This window comes from Eublepharis macularius, chromosome 4 (assembly GCF_028583425.1).
Source record: "Eublepharis macularius isolate TG4126 chromosome 4, MPM_Emac_v1.0, whole genome shotgun sequence".
Lineage (NCBI taxonomy): Eukaryota > Metazoa > Chordata > Lepidosauria > Squamata > Eublepharidae > Eublepharis > Eublepharis macularius.
In genome coordinates, this window is record NC_072793.1 from 183,010,265 (window position 1) to 183,026,199 (window position 15,935).

The following is a 15,935-nucleotide window of genomic DNA, read 5'->3' on the forward strand; positions in this document are numbered from 1 at the left end:
CACCATGGCAGTGCCATGAAGTGATTTTTGTGGTGTGCTCTGTGGCTATGGACATGGTCTGTGATTTGATGGTGAGTACGGGGTGGGGGGGGGACCCTCTGGGTGGCCACGTGAAAATCCTGAGGACCCCACAGGATCTGTGCCCGGGATTCATGTTTTTGTGCTGTGGCAGCACCCCAAAGTGGTGGATAGGTGATTGTTATGGCGATGCCTACAGGCTAGGAAATTATCTGCAATGTGGAGGTGGTTTGCTTTTGCTTCAAGTCCACTGAAGAGTTAACGGGAAGGAGTCTGCCTTCCTAGAGAGGGCAGAAGAAGGGAGGCCTCCTGACTGGGACAGTCACTTCCTGTCCCAGGGCCCCAGTTGTGTGGCTGCGGTGTGGTTGGGCGAAGGGGAGGGGAGGCAGAGCCTGAGGACTCTTTGCAAAAGAGGTAAGGAATGCAATCGTCTTTCCTTTGCAAAGCGCCTCCCTGCTTTTGAGGGCCCCGTTGAGCCAACAGGCTTTTCTGCTGCTGTCTTCACTGGAGGTGGAGCTGAGCTCTTCCCGGAATAAGGCAGGCACCTTCTGCCGGATTTTCTCTGCATTGTGCTGCTGTGTGCAAACTCTAGCAATGAGGCCTCTCTTTCGGCTTCTGTTTAATTCATTTTTATTTTATTCACGTTATTTATAGACCAGCTTTCTCACTGTGTTCAAGGTGGATTGCAAAATGTGAGCCAATACAATCAATAGCTTGGTCATTCAATAAATAATACAACGGGGGGGGGGGTGGATTGCAGACATCTGAAAGCAAGCATCAATCCAAATATTTGCATGAAACACTGCTGAAACTAAACCTAAGAGGTTTTGACATTCTTATTAATCTTATATGGAAACACCCAATAAGACCATATCTCCACCACTAGCCGGTACCCAGTAGAATAGTCTATAGTCTCAGCTTTTTCCAGAGCATCTCTCTGATCCATTTCTTATGACACAGCCCTGTAATGTGGGTAAAATGCCCTCCTGAATAATTCAGTCTTGCATAGTTTGTGGAAAGCATCAAGAGTTGGGGCTTTCCTGACCACCTCAGGCAGTCCATTCCACAAGGTGGGGCCACCACAGAGAAGGCACCTGTGTGAGCAGCTGTTGATTTGGCTCCTTTTCGGGATGACCCCTGCAGAAGGCCCTGTTCAGATGAGTGAAGCTGCCATGGTGGGACATGGGGGAGAGGAAATCCCATAATTCTTTTCTGAAGCCTGGCACCCTTCCTGGTTTTTTTTTCCTCTTGTAGTTCTGGAATAGCAAACTTGGATTTTTGGAGAGTTCCCCTCTTCACTCTGTTTTGTACTCGAGGTATAATTCTACCTACGGACTCGGGACGATTTTTCCTTGCCAGAAAATCTGCTGCCTTACAGGTGACTTCTCCAGCCTGGCACACATCAGTTGCATTTGCTAAGGTAAGATCTTTGGCTTTTGGAAATCAGCCCCCTCCTCTTGAGTTCATGGGCACCTGCAGCCATCCGATGCCTTCTTAATGAGTCAGCAAACCCTGGGATGTCCTTTCTTGGACTTCCATTTCTCGAATCAGTCACAGAACTCACAAGATCTCTGCCTGGCTTTGCTTTCCTGTATGTCAAAGAACCTGACCGAGGCAGCTTAAAAGCACATTGTAATGAAAGATGAAAAGCTATGAATTAAAACTCCAGCAGTATGAAAATATAGATCATTGAATATCAATGAATCACACTTACTTTCATATGCACAGTTAGCGGAAAGATATAAAATAAATCAGTGGATTCCAGGTTCCAAATTAGGGTCCCTGGCCTCTTCTCCGCCTCCTCCACGGCTCTGCTGGCTTCCGTGAAGAAGTCAAACCGCTGTTGGAACCTGCTCCAGTTGCGCCATCCTGCTTCTGGGCCACTCTTTCTAACTTCACAATTACTTTGCAAATATGCACTTTTGACATCCCATAATGTTCTCTGGCTTCTGAATGCTGCAGGAATCTTTAGTTCCTAGTTTAGCCTTGCTTTTATTGAGCAGAGTAGAGCCTTTCTGCTTGCTGTGATGAAGCTCCTCTTCACTTGCTCCATCCAGCTTCTTCTATAGGAACACCCTTGATTCTGGGGTGCTCCATCAGCTTTCTTGAGTCGTGGGTCACCTCTTTAGAGGCAGGTGTCCAGATACACATTTCCAGCAAATGTCCTTTTTTTGCAGGAGGTCATCGATCTGGCAGTTGCCTTTACAGAAGAATCCAGCAGAGGAGGAAGGCGATCAGCTGGTCCAGGTGGAGGCTGGAGAGCAAGAGAGCATGAGGGAAGAGCCGGGATCAGATGGTCCAGAAGCAAAAAGAGGCCCTTCTGCCCCCGAGGCTGGGAGCAGAAGGGAACTGTGGGAAGAAAGAGTGCAGAAGGGCCTGGGAGAGGATTTTCTCCCTTCAGATGTGCAGCGCCAGCAATTCAGGCACTTCCGCTACCAGGAGGCTGAAGGGCCCCGAGAGGTCTGCAGCCGCCTCCACCATCTTTGCCACCAGTGGCTGAAGCCAGAAGGCCACAGCAAGAAGGAGATCTTGGACCTGGTGGTCTTGGAGCAACTCCTGGCCGTCCTGCCCCCGGAGATGGAGAGCTGGGTCAGGGAATGCGGGCCGGAGACCAGTTCCCAGGCAGTGGCCCTGGCAGAAGGCTTCCTCCTGAGCCAGGCAGGTGCCAAGAATCAGGAGCAGCAGGTGAGAGGGAGGATCCATCTGTGTAATACGTGGGGCACAAGATATGATCGAGGATGCCCTCGAAATCTGTACAGATTGTCCCCAAATGTTTAGGAAACCTTCCCCACCCTCAGCCTTTTCCCTGTCCCCTTTCTAAATAGTCTCCCCTTCTCCCCCCCCCCCTTTCTTTTTCAGGTGCAGGAAAAGCTCTCACAGGAGCATCACCACGGAGCAGCTTTTCCAGGTAAGATCAGAGGGGTCTTTGTTTCCACTGGTTTTCCTCCTCGAGCGTAAATAGGCTGCTTTTACTCCTCCTTCCCTGGGCCAGTGTGAGAAAGATGCTCCAACTTCTCAGTATAGAAGTGTCCTTTTGGGGAAGTAAAAGCCTAGAATCAATTTAAGATCAGTGCAAAATAATTGAAAGAGCAGCGATTTAGGCCATTCCCCATCTCCAGTTATATTACATACATGTGAGTGTGACATGTTTAACCAGCTGGGGAATGACTTTGTTAAAATGCCACTGGGATTGTGGTTGTTGATAAAGAAAAATTTTAGGGGTTTATAATTCAACCTTGGTAATGTAAGAATCCCCTATATGTATGGGACAAAAACAGAACAATAAAATGTCCTGCTCCCCTCCCCTCCGGTGCCAGCAAGAAGGGTGTTGAAAACAAAGCTGCCTCCACACTCAAAAAATGACAATTAATGCAAATAATGTTAAAAATTGAGCCAAAGAGTAGAGCAATTATAAGCCTCGAGGAGACCTTACGGCCTAGTAACTGAGGTTGGTTGCTCTGAGGGACTTTGGCCTCCAGGCTGAGGCTCCCCCATTGGTTACAGTTTAGGATTTCTTGACTTCCATGATAACCACAGGCCTGTCTCGGGTAATAAGAGGCTTCACGTCCTGCGCAGGGCAGACTCTGGATCTGGTGTCTTGCTCTGGGCAGGAGGAAGGTGATCTGAAGGTTGAAGGCGGCCCCCCTCTTGTTGGCAGATCACCACTGGCCAAACTCTGCCCGTTTTCCTTAGCATCCCTTCCAACATGGACTCTGCATTAGCAGTGACAGGGCAAGATGTCCCAGGGGCCAACTCGTCCTGTTGTTTGTAGATGCAGACAGGATCCGTGAAGGTTTGAGGCCTACCTCCTTTTTCTTAGTCTCTTGCCTATCCTGGCAAATTAAATCTGCCAGGGCAGGTCTGACTGGGCCTGAAAGGGAGGGGGTGGTTGCCCGAGCCTCGAAACAGCCTATGGTGTGCCCGCTTCTGAAGACTGGCCTATCACCATGCATTCCCTAAAGGGTGCTTAGGCCAGCCGATAAACGACTGCTGGTGGTCCCTGGCCCCAAGGATGCTCGCCTGGCTTCGACCAAGGCCAGGGCCTTTTCGGTCCTGGCACCAACAGAGTGGAACTCTCTGTTGAAACTAGGGCCCAGCAGGATTTATTATCCTTCTGCCAGTTCTGTAAGACAGAGATGTTCCGCCAGGCATATGACTGAGCTAGGAGTGTGGTGAGCTTCTTTTGAGGGGGGGATTGAAATCTTCCTCCGTTGTCCACCAACTTGCTTGATGTTTTATACCATCTCTATCCCACTTGGTTGTATTGGTTTGGTTCTGCTAATATTGGCTGCCGTGTAGAGTTGCTGCCTTCTTATACTGCATTTTATGTTTTAATATCTTTTAATCTGGTTTTATTACTTCATGTTACCTACTCTGAGCCCATTGCGAAGTATCCTACTATATAATTGAGTAAGCATGTTTCAGACAACTTACTTTATAACCTGGTGCACCACCAGAGAGCACTGCCGTGGAGGAAAGCCAAGGCAAGGCACCATCTCGCTCCAGAAAACATGCTGTGGCGGGAAGGCCAGGCCAGGACCGGGAGGGGAACGGGGTGCTATACCAGCCCCCTGCCTTCACCCAGCTGGTATTAGGAGCGGAACAGGTGGCAATACCTACTCCCCACCTTAACCCAGCTAATATTAGGAACGGAGCAGGTGGCAATGCCCAACCCTGCCTTAACCCAGCTGGTATTAGGAGCGAAGCAGGTGGCAATGCCCGTCCAATGCCTTAACCCAGCTGGTATTAGGAGCAGAACAGGTGGCAATACCTACCCCCACCTTAACCCAGCTAATATTAGGAGCGGAGCAGGTGGCAATGCCCGACCCTGCCTTAACCCAGCTGGTATTAGGAGTAGAGCAGGTGGCAATGCCTGTCCAATGCCTTAACCCAGCTGGTATTAGGAGCGGAGCAGGCGGCAATGCCTTCCCCCCACCTTAACCCAGCTAATATTAGGAGCGCAGCAGGTGGTAATACCCACCCCCCAACCTTAACCCAGCTGGTATTTGGAGCGGGACAGGTGGCAACTACACGAGTAGCAACTACAAAAAAGGGGGAACCAGCCCGAGAAACCCGAATACACTACCAGGTGTATGCTAACAAACTCTGTAATTAAAGTGCAAGTGCTCCGTCATACATATCACAATATACTCTATAAATTACAAAACTCATGTATCCTCAGAGATAAATATACAAACAATTGATCATACAGTGCTAAGTCCAATACAATATTCAGTCAATTAGGAGTGTCCAAAAAAGTCCACAATAATTTGAAAACCTCAGGTATTAACTCCCGTAGGTAAATATCTGGTGGACGGTCTTAGAGGACAGCAGACATCTTCTATGTGAAGCTCCAAAAGACGAAAATTCAAGGGTCGGCTGAAGTTCCAGGGAGCCGAAGACTCCAGGCAGTTGGCAATGAGCCTGCCAGCTAATAATTCTGCTCGTTTCGATGTTTCTTCTTCCCAGCCAATATTCATGTGGTCTCCCTAGTTAATGTTCTCGCCTTCCATCATCATCCTGTTTTGTCCAAAGTATTAGGAGTAGAGCAGGCGGTAATGCCCACCCCCACCTTAACCCAGCTGGTATTAGGAGCAGGACAGGTGGCAATACCTGGCCTCCTTCAGCCATCTGGGATCAGGAGCAGAGCAAGTGTCAGTGCCTGCCCCTTACTTTAACCTGGCTGCTATTAGGAGCGGAGCAGGTGGCAATGCCCACCCCCACCTTAACCCAGCTGGTATTGGGAGCAGGACAGGTGGCAATACCTGGCCTCCTTCAGCCATCTGGGATCAGGAGCAGAGCAAGTGTCAGTGCCTGCCCCTCGCCTTAACCCGGCTGCTATTAGGAGCGGAGCAGGTGGCAATGCCCACCCCCACCTTAACCCAGCTGGTATTAGGAGCAGGACAGGTGGCAATACCTGGCCTCCTTCAGCCATCTGGGATCAGGAGCAGAGCAAGTGTCAGTGCCTGCCCCTCACCTTAACCCGGCTGCTATTAGGAGCGGAGCAGGTGGCAATGCCCACCCCCGCATTAACCCAGCTGGGATTAGCAGCAGAACAGGTGGAGATGCCCATCCAATGCCTTAACCCAGCTGGTATTAGGAGCACGACCGTTCCTTCCGAGTGCGCTGAATCTAGGCACCAAAGAGTGGGTAGATCAGTTGCCAGTTGGGAGAACACACCAGGGTGGTTATTACACCGTCCCTGAAGAAGCGGACACCATGAAGCAAGCTATTTAATCCGGACGCTTGTTGGATGGTGCAGCTCGTTACCCGGTGTGACTGGATTCTCCACAGTGCGCTTAACATCTTGTGCACCACCCACCCCAACTTGGAACTTTTCATGGGACCCTCAACGATTGGTCATTCGTGATCATTGTTCCCAGTGAACTATGAGACTGTATTGATGAATGGATTCAGTAAATTTTGGAAATAAGCGATTCACTGGAAGAATCCTTTGAGGTCATACGGTCTTGTGTGAAGCATTAAGTCACTTTGTTACAAATGAATGACCACCCTGTGATGTTTGTTTGAATGCACTTTATTGTTGTACACAGTTTGAATGACTAAATCATTTTTGTACTTTGTTATACTTTCATTGTGGCTCCTTCCTGTTACCAAGTGTACGTTTTGATTTTCGGGAGCCGTCTCTGGTTTTGTTTGCTCGGTATTCGGAGTGGAGCAGGTGGCAATGCCCACCCCCGCCTTAACACAGCTGGTATTAGGAGCGGAGCAGGTGGTAATGTCTACCCCCCCACTTCACGTGGCCAAGATCATACGTGGAGCAGGTGGCAATGCCCACTCCCTCCTTTACCAGCCAGGATCTGTGATGGAGGAGGAAGGAATGCCTGCCTATCCACCCTCCCCTTTCTAGACCCCGTTGTATTTTTCCCCACAACGGGCTTTGTTGCTAGTAAATTTAATAAATAACATAAAAATAATCAAATAAAGACCCCTGCCCTGGTTTCAGGAGATCTCATTCCAACAGTCTGAAATATTCCATTCTTGGCCAAGGTGACTGAACAGGTGGTGCCTGGACAGTTTCAGGCTTTCTGGGATGCGGCCAGTTGTTTAGATCCTTTCCACACCAGTCTAGGCCTGGTTATGAGACTGACACAGCCTTGATGGATGAGCTGCCCTGGGAGATGGACAGAAGGCCCGACTCCCAGCAAAGCGGGCAATTGCAAGGCTGCCTTGAGTTCAGAACTGCCTGTTCCTCGCATTTTGGAGTTCCTCCTCCTTAATTCTGTCAATTCTGCACTATTGGAGAAACGGGCATAATTTTTGTAGGTGACAATTGCATGTTGCAAATGTATGGATTCTGGGGGAGTTGTGTCCATGACCCAAGAGAGGAATCATTTTTTCCCCAATGCCAGGAACAGAAATGCTAAAGACTTGGAAAGTTTAGAATGTCTTCCAGTAACTTTTTTGCTGCTTCCAGGCGGGGCCTTGACAGAAGTGATCTGTTCTTTGCCATCTCCTTGCGGAAGACAGAAAGCGGTTTGCGTGTGGCCAGATCGGGTAAGTGGGGGACTGCAAAGCATGAATCTGGGGGTCTCCCTGTACCTCCATCCCTCCCTAACCTCTCTGGGTCTGAGCTGCTCACTGGACAGAAAAGGAAAATTTTGAGAGATGTTTGAGTCCTGCAAGCAAGCGTCTAATTATAGTCCTTTTCTCAGCAGAAGGGTGCCATTATCTGAGAGGAGAGAGGGGTTTCTTTCTCTTCTCTTTTCAGGCTCCGGTGACCTTCGAGGAGGTGTCTGTTCATTTCACGGAGGAGGAATGGGCTCTGCTGGGTCCGGACCAAAGACGCCTTCACAGGGAAGTCACGGAGGCCAATCGTCAGGCTGTGGCCTCTCTGGGTAAGGCTGCCCTTTCCCTTTATTCACAGGAAGAAACGGCTCCTTCTAAGGAAGACTCTCTTCTGGCGGAGAATCTCAGTATTGTATTAGATTGTAAGTTAAAATGTTGCTTTGCAAACTAAAAGGAAGATTTATGGGATGTCAACAGGGCCTCTTGGGCTTTTCAAAGCAGCCAAGGAAGCCAACATTTAAATAACCATAATAATACTAGAAACAAAGCCCGTTGTGGGGGGAAAATACAACGGGCTCTAGAAAGGGGAGAGCGGATAGGCAGGCATTTCTTCCTCCGTCACTGATTCTGGCCAGTGAAGGAAGGTGGTGGACATTGCCAGCTGCTCCACACCTGATCTCAGCAAGATGAAGGTGGTGTGGGCTTTGCTACCTGCTGCACACCTGATAAAGTTTGGGTAAAGGGGGGCAGGCATTGGCACCTGCTCCGCTCCTGATCCCAGCCAGGTGAAGGGAAAACAGGCATTACCTTCTGCTCTACGTCTGGTTATGGCTGGGTGAAGGGGGGCAGGCATTGCTGCCTGCTCCAAGCCTGATCCTAGCTGGGTGAAGGGGAGTGGGTATTGCCACCTGTTCCCTGCTGGGTGAAGGGAGGGGAAGGCATTACTTCCTGCTCCTCGCCTGATCCCGACAGGTGAAGGCGGGCAGTGGGCTTTGCTATGTGCAAGGGGGGCAGGCATTGCTGCCTGCTCCAAGCCTGATCCTAGCTGGGTGAAGGGGGTGCGAGCATTGCCACCTTCTCTGCTCCTGATTCCAGCAGGTTGAAGGGGGGCAGAGATTGCTGCCTCCTTGGCGCCTGATTCCAACAGATGGGTGAAGATGGGGTGGGCATTGCTGCCTGCTCAGTGCCTTATTCCAGTAGGCTGAAGGGGGGGGCAGTGTCACCAGCTCCACTTCTTATCCTGGCTGGGTGAAGGAAAGAAGGGAATTGCCTCAAGCTCTGTGCCTGATCCCACCCAGGTGAAGGCACTGGGTGGGCAATGGCACCTGCTCCACTCCTGATCCCAGCTTGGTGAAGGGTGTGGGCATTGCCATCTACTGTGCTCGTGATCCCACCTGGGTGAAGGGGGGTGGGCATGGTCCCCTGCTGTGGCTCCCAATACCAGCTGGGTTAAGGCAGAGAGTAGGCATAGCCACCTGCTCCACTCCTGATCCAAGCTGGGTGAAGGGGGGTGGGCATTGGCACCTGCTTCACTCCTAATGCCAGATGCATTAAGGTGAGGGATGGGCATTGCCCCCTGCACCGCTCCTAATACCAGCTTGGTTAAGGCAGGGTCGGGCATGGCTACCTGCTCCACTCCTGATCCCAGCTTGATTAAGAGGGCAGACATTGCCACCTGCTCTGCTCCTAATGCCAGTTGTGATAAGGCAGGGGTGGCCATTGCCACTTACTTTACTCCTAATACCTGCTGGGTTAAGGTGGGGGATGGGCATTGCCACCTGCTCCATGCCTACTACGAGTTGGCTGAAGGGGAGTGGGCATTTCCACCTGCTCCACTCAATACCAGCTGGGTAAAGGCGGGGGAGGTCATAGCCACCTGGCATTGGATGGACATTTCCACCTGTTCCACTGCTAATCCCAGCTGGGTTAATGCAGGGGTGAGCATTGCTGCCTGCTCTGCTCCTTGTATTAGCTGGCTTAAGGTGGGGGGTGGGAATTGCCAGGGGTGGGCATTACCACCAGCTCTGCTTCTAATACCAGCTGGGTGAGGTGGGGGCGGGCATTGCCTCCTGTTCCATTCCTGATCCTAGCTGGCTGAAGGGGGGTGGGCATTGCCACCTGCTCTGCTCCTTATACCAGCTGGGTTAAAATGGTGGGTGGACATTTCCACCTGCTCCACTCCTAATACCAGCTGGTTGAAAGCGGAGGGGGGGGCACTGACACCTGCTCAGCTCCTGATCCCAGATAGCAGAAGGAGGGCAGGTATTGCCACTTGTCCCGCTCCTAATACCTGCTGGGTTAAGGTGAGGGTGGGCATTGCTGCCTGCCCTACTGCTAATACTACCTGGTTGAAGGCAGGGGATGGACATTGCCATCTGCCCCGCTCCTAATACCAGCAGGGTTAAGGTGGGGGTGGCTATTACCACCTCCTCCGCTCAAAACACCAGTTGAGTTAAGGCATTGGATGGGCACTACCACCTACTCCGCTTCTAACACCATCCATGTTAAGGCGGGGGTGGGCATTGCCACCTGTTCCACTCCTAATATTAGCTGGGTTAAGGTGGGGTGTGGGAATTGCCGGGGGTGGGCATTGCTACCTGTCCTGCTCCTAATACCAGCTGGGTTAAGGTGTGTGGGATGGTAGGCATTACCACCTGCTGCACTCCTAATATTAGCTGGGTTAAGGTGGGAGGTAGGTATTGCCACCTGTTTCTCTCCTAATACCAGCTGGGTTAAGGCATTGGACAGGCATTACCACCTGCTCCGCTCCTAATACCAGCTGGCTTAAGGTGGGGTTGGGCATTGCCACCTGCTCCGCTCCTAATATTAGCTGGGTTAATGTGGGGAGTAGGTATTGCCACCTGTTCCTCTCCTAATACCAACTGGGTGAAGGCAGGGAGCTGGTATTGCCCCCTGTTCCCCTCCCAGTCCCGGCCTTGCCTTGGCTTCCCTCCACGGCAGTGCCCTCTGGCGGTGCACCAGGTTATAAAGTAAGTTGTCTGAAACACGCTTACTCAATTATATAGTAGGATGATAACTAACTACTGTGCTTCTGAGGGGCTCCTATTCTTCTATATGAACTTCTTGGTGAAATCCAGCAAGGCTTCCCCTATATTTCTAGCCATATCCATAACACAAAGGAAATCCTGGCTTTCTTCAAGTATTTTAGACTGCAGTCAGGATCCAGCCGATCTGCTTAACATCTGATTGTGTGTTGCCTGGAGTAGACATTTGGGAAGCTGATTTAGTACTCCAGGAAATGTGCAGAAGGGGGTCTTGCAGGGAGGGAATGTGGGTCAAGGGGGGCTGGCTCAGCACCAGCTCGGATGTAGCTCAGACTGGGTGAACGGATCCTCTTGGTGGGACGCAGGAGTGCTTCTCCCTTCAGAGGTAAGAGAAAATTGCCAGCTGCCCCTCTTTGTGCAACACAAGGCGATTGGGGTTTAAACTGTTGCATCTCAAGATGGGTTCTCTTTTGGAATATAAACTTGACCCTTTATTTTTTCCCACTCTTGCCTTCTTCCTGTATTTAACTGCAAAAGGAAAGAGTGGTGGTGACCTCTGGTCCTTTATTGTACTGGAAGAGAGGGCATGGGCTATGTCTCCAAATTGTGGGGTGTCCTTAGGATGGGAGGAAAGGCTGTTGGTAAAATGACCCATGCAGGCCTGCATTTGCCCCGAGAGGGCAGGATTTCTGCTACTGGCTTTGGTCTCAGGTTACTAGACCTCCACAAGGAAGTCCTTGCTTTCTAGTTTCCAGCCCCCTCAGTCCCCTTCCTTTTTTCTCGGGGCTACCTCCGTTTGCTTCTAAGAGGTTTGCGGCCTGCTTTCTCCTTCATAGTATCAGAACCTCCCCTTGAAATGAGTCAGTACAGAACTAGGGGGAGACCCGGAGACACACATTTTAGAAAGGGAGCGGGTTATCATGCAGAGTGTAGCATGCAGTGAACATACCCAAAACCACCAGCTGAACATTGTGAGACTACAACATCTGAGCGTAGGAAGACCAAACACGTAAAAAGGCATCTTGTCTCCCCACACTAAACTTAACCCTGTGACGTTTAAAGTGAGAGGCGAAAGTAATTTAGTGCCTCCAGGTTTCTTCTTCAGATTAAAATCATCCCAGTTACCTTCTTCCCATGGCCAGTTATGCCTCACCCGGTCAGGTGCTGGTGTATCTCTGTCCTCTGGGATGCTTGCGTTTGATGGCCTTCTCAAAGCCTGGTTGCACCCAGAAGACCAGTCCCACCCAACTCCTCCAAGAAGGGCTGCCCCTTCTTCCAGCCACTGTGTCTCCTTCCTATGAATCCCAGGGCAGGACATGCCAGAGATTTTACCCTTCCTTCAGCAATCAGGCCACAATGCGATTTCTCCATTGTCTCGGCCAGGCACAGTCACAAGGAAATGATGTTGTCCCTCTAAATGGCCACATGCTGCGGATCAGCCACTACCATGCAATTTGTCAGAGGACAAGACTCCCAGCCATGATTTTGGAACGTGTTTCCAGGCCCCAAAGCTTGGTATTCTTGCCTTGTGAACAGCACTTAACTCAGTTCATTCCCTAATTTCAGGCTCCATATTTTTCTGTGTGCTTTTGCCAGGAATGGCAAAACAACAGGGACTGAGGGTTTTACTCTGTGGCACCTGGTGTTACTAGACCATAATGAGGAGTTCTTCCCTCTCTGGCCTTTCCCTCTCCTTCCCTTTGACACCTGGGGTTGGCACTTTAAGGCTACCAGCCAGTTCAAATGAGAATTGCAACCTCTCAGTGGGCAGGTACATGTTGGAAGAAGAATCAGCAAGCACTGGGGTGGCACATTCACTTAGTGGCCCTCGGCCATTGCCGAAGGTGCCAGTGTCTGGGGGCACCATGCAGCTCTCCTCTGCCACCCTGCTACCACTGGGCCATCCACCAGGAGATCTGAGTACAGAGAAAAGGAAAAAGGTAAAATCATACCCTCTTTTCTTTTGAAAACTTACCTATGTGGTGTTAGAGAGACAGAGATAACTCAGGTTTCTTCTTAACGTTGGATTACCTTTTCCTCCATCTGGCTTCTGCCATGTGTACAAATGGCTCTCCCTCACTTAAAGGGTGCCTTTACCTCCCACCAAGCCCTTATCTCCCATTACTCCCCTTTGTAAATCCACCCTGGCAGAAACAGATAAAACAACTGGTTCAGTTTAAAATTGAAGATCTCCATTGCACATGAGCTTTCTTTTGTCATCTTGGGTTACTTGGCTTGGAACTTAGAAGGAAATGAGAAGGTTAGGGGCAGAAATGGCTGCTGACTGTGGGAGATTAATATCTCAGCATTCATAAACTTTACACCACATGAGGTTTCTCTTCCTTTCTGCAGGCGGTGTATGGGAGTCACCAAATGAAAGGAAAAGGCATCCAGTGATGGAGAAAGAGGATCCGTATTCATATGTGAAGGAGAAGCCTGAATATTGTGATGCCCCAATAAAGGAGGAGGGAAAAGATCCTCATAGAGGGAGGAACGCTTCTGGACTTGTAGATGGGGGTGACTCTATACTGGAAAAAATATACAAAGGAGAGAATAAGAATGAGCTCACTGCAAGCAGGGATATTTTTCCTTGCAATTCAGATATTATTAATCAAGGAAGGATGTATAACAAAAAGAAAAAATATCAGTGCCTGGAGTGTGGAAGAAGCTTCCGTCAGAGTGGGCGCCTTAATTCCCATCAAAGGATTCACACAGGAGAGAAACCATACAAATGCCTGGAGTGTGGGAAAAGTTTCGATCGGATAGGAAAACTTTCTGAACATCAAAGAATTCACACTGGGGAGAAACCATATAAATGCGTGGATTGTGAAAAAAGCTTCTGTCGGAGTAGAGATGTTACTGTCCATCAAAGAATTCACACAGGAGAGAAACCATATAAATGCTTAGAGTGTGGGAAAAGCTTCAGTCATAATGGAAGCCTTTCTTACCACAAAAGGATTCACACAGGGGAGAAACCATACAAATGCCTCGAGTGTGGGAAAAGTTTCAATCAGATAGGAAAACTTTCTGACCATCAAAGAATTCACACTGGGGAGAAACCATATAAATGCCTTGAGTGTGGAAAAAGCTTCTCTCAGAGTGGCAGCCTAAATTCCCATCAAAGAATGCACTCAGGAGAGAAACCATATAAATGCTTGGAGTGTGGGAAAAGCTTCAGTCATAGTGGAAGCCTTTCTTACCACAAAAGTTTTCATACAGGCAAGAAACCATATAAATGCCTGGAGTGTGGGAAAAGCTTCAGTCGGAGTAAAGATCTTACTGTCCACCAAAGAATTCACACAGGGGAGAAGCCATATACATGCCTGGAGTGTGGGAAAAGTTTCAATCAGAAAGGAAAACTTACTGTCCATCAAAGGATTCACACTAGGGAGAAACCATATAAATGCCTGGAGTGTGGGAAAAGCTTCAATCACATAGCAAAACTTACTGTCCATCAAATGATTCACACTGGAGAAAAACCATATAAATGCCTGGAGTGTGGGAAAAGTTTCAATCAGATGGTAACACTTACTGTCCATCAAAGGATTCATACTGGAGAGAAACCGTACAAATGTCCAGAGTGTGGGAAAAGTTTCAATCAGATGGGAACACTTACTGTCCATCAAAGGATTCACACTGGAGAAAAACCATACAAATGTCTGGAGTGTGGGAAAAGTTTCAATCAGACAGGAAACCTTTATTCCCACCGAAGAATTCACACTGGAGAGGAACCATACAAATGCCTGGAGTGTGGGAAAAGTTTCAATCAGATGGGAACACTTGGTGTCCATCAAAGGATTCACACTGGAGAAAAACCATACAAATGTCTGGAGTGTGGGAAAAGGTTCAATCGGACGGGAAACCTTTATTCTCACCAAAGAATCCACACAGGAGAGGAACCATATAAATGTCTAGAGTGTGGAAAATGCTTCAGTACAAGAGGAAACCTTAATTCCCACCAAACGATTCATACAGGGGAGAAACCATATAAATGCGTGGAGTATGTCCCTAGCAAGCTTGACACAGGGAGGAAAGACCCAGTGACTGTGCAGCCACATCAGAGGGCTGTGATCTCAGCAACCATCTGGTACCCGCCCACACAGGTGAGTCACCTAGGGGATGCCATCTTCCGTGCAGAGCCTGGAAGTCTCCCGGAATTACACCTCCATACCACAGAGACCAGTTCTCCCCAAGCGAACGGCATCCTCTGTAAAGACATGAATTGTAATGATTAGGTGTTACGTATTGAAAACGTTGTTGTTTCAGTTTTGGATCTGGGTTTTCTGAAGGAGCTATGCACCATTACTGTATTTTTTAGGATGGGCGTTGCCTGCTTGGATCAAATTCAAGCTTAGTGGTTTTTTATTATCATGAGTTTCAGCCCCATTCTTTGGAATAAGCACTTCCAGGCTCTTTGGGACAGCTGTTTTTAGTGCTAGAACACAGTCTTCCCTCTAAACCATCAATCCACTGAGGTTTTTCTGAGTTATACTATACACACACAACAACACCAACACCCTGAAGAAGATGAGAATCAGCAGGTGGTGATGGTGGGAAACAGGCTGGTACATAAAAAACTATCTTGTTTTATTTTCACTTTTTTTTCTCTGATGTAAATAAATCATGCTGTTGCCTGTTGGTGCTTTGCAATTTTTCAGTTCTTCAACTCTGTATTGGATCCTTACTAATGCTACGTCTTTGTAAAATCCTATGATGGTTTTGGAAATGTCCTTAACACTGTATAGAAATGTCCTTGATGCTATATGAAAATGTTCCTGATACTGACTGTACTAATCCCACACTATGTAATCCGCTTTGAGTCTAAATGAGAAAGGCAGTCTATAAATAATGTTAATAAATAAACTGAATTACCACAAATCTCTGTTGCCCAAGTGCCGGCAGGCAGGCAAGCAACTTGATTGCCTGGATCCTGCCCTAAAAAGATGCCTAAAAAGACCTGTGTTTTCTCCATAAGTTTTCCTTTTGGTGTGGGTTGGTTTTTGAAAGGGCAGTGCAGGCAACTGACTTGCAGGATGGAGAGGAAACAATTCTAAACAGGTCTACTCAGATGTAAGTGCCATGTGATTCAACAGTGCTTTCTCCCAGGAAAGTATCTACAGAATTGCAGCCTGTGGTTGAAGTCTGTATATTCCCCTTTCTAAACCTTTCCAAAGCTGATATGTGGGGTCTCTCCTTTCGAGGATTCACCTGATAGACAGGGAGCCAATACCACTGCCCAGGGAACCACAGGGGAAAAAAGGATGCACTCAAGAGCATTGCGCACATGCCTCCTTCCTGCCTACAGAGTTAATTAATAAGAGATTGTCTCGCTCCCCTTGAGATCCGAAATGCTGTTGAGAAAAACAAGATATTGCTCCTTCT

At 48.9% G+C, this 15,935-nt stretch overlaps 1 pseudogene; it reads left to right on the forward strand.

The window, feature by feature from the left end:
* The first annotated feature begins 359 nt into the window (after positions 1–359).
* Positions 360–15,935, forward strand: part of LOC129329149 (zinc finger protein 420-like) — a 37,507-nt pseudogene continuing 21,931 nt past the window's right edge.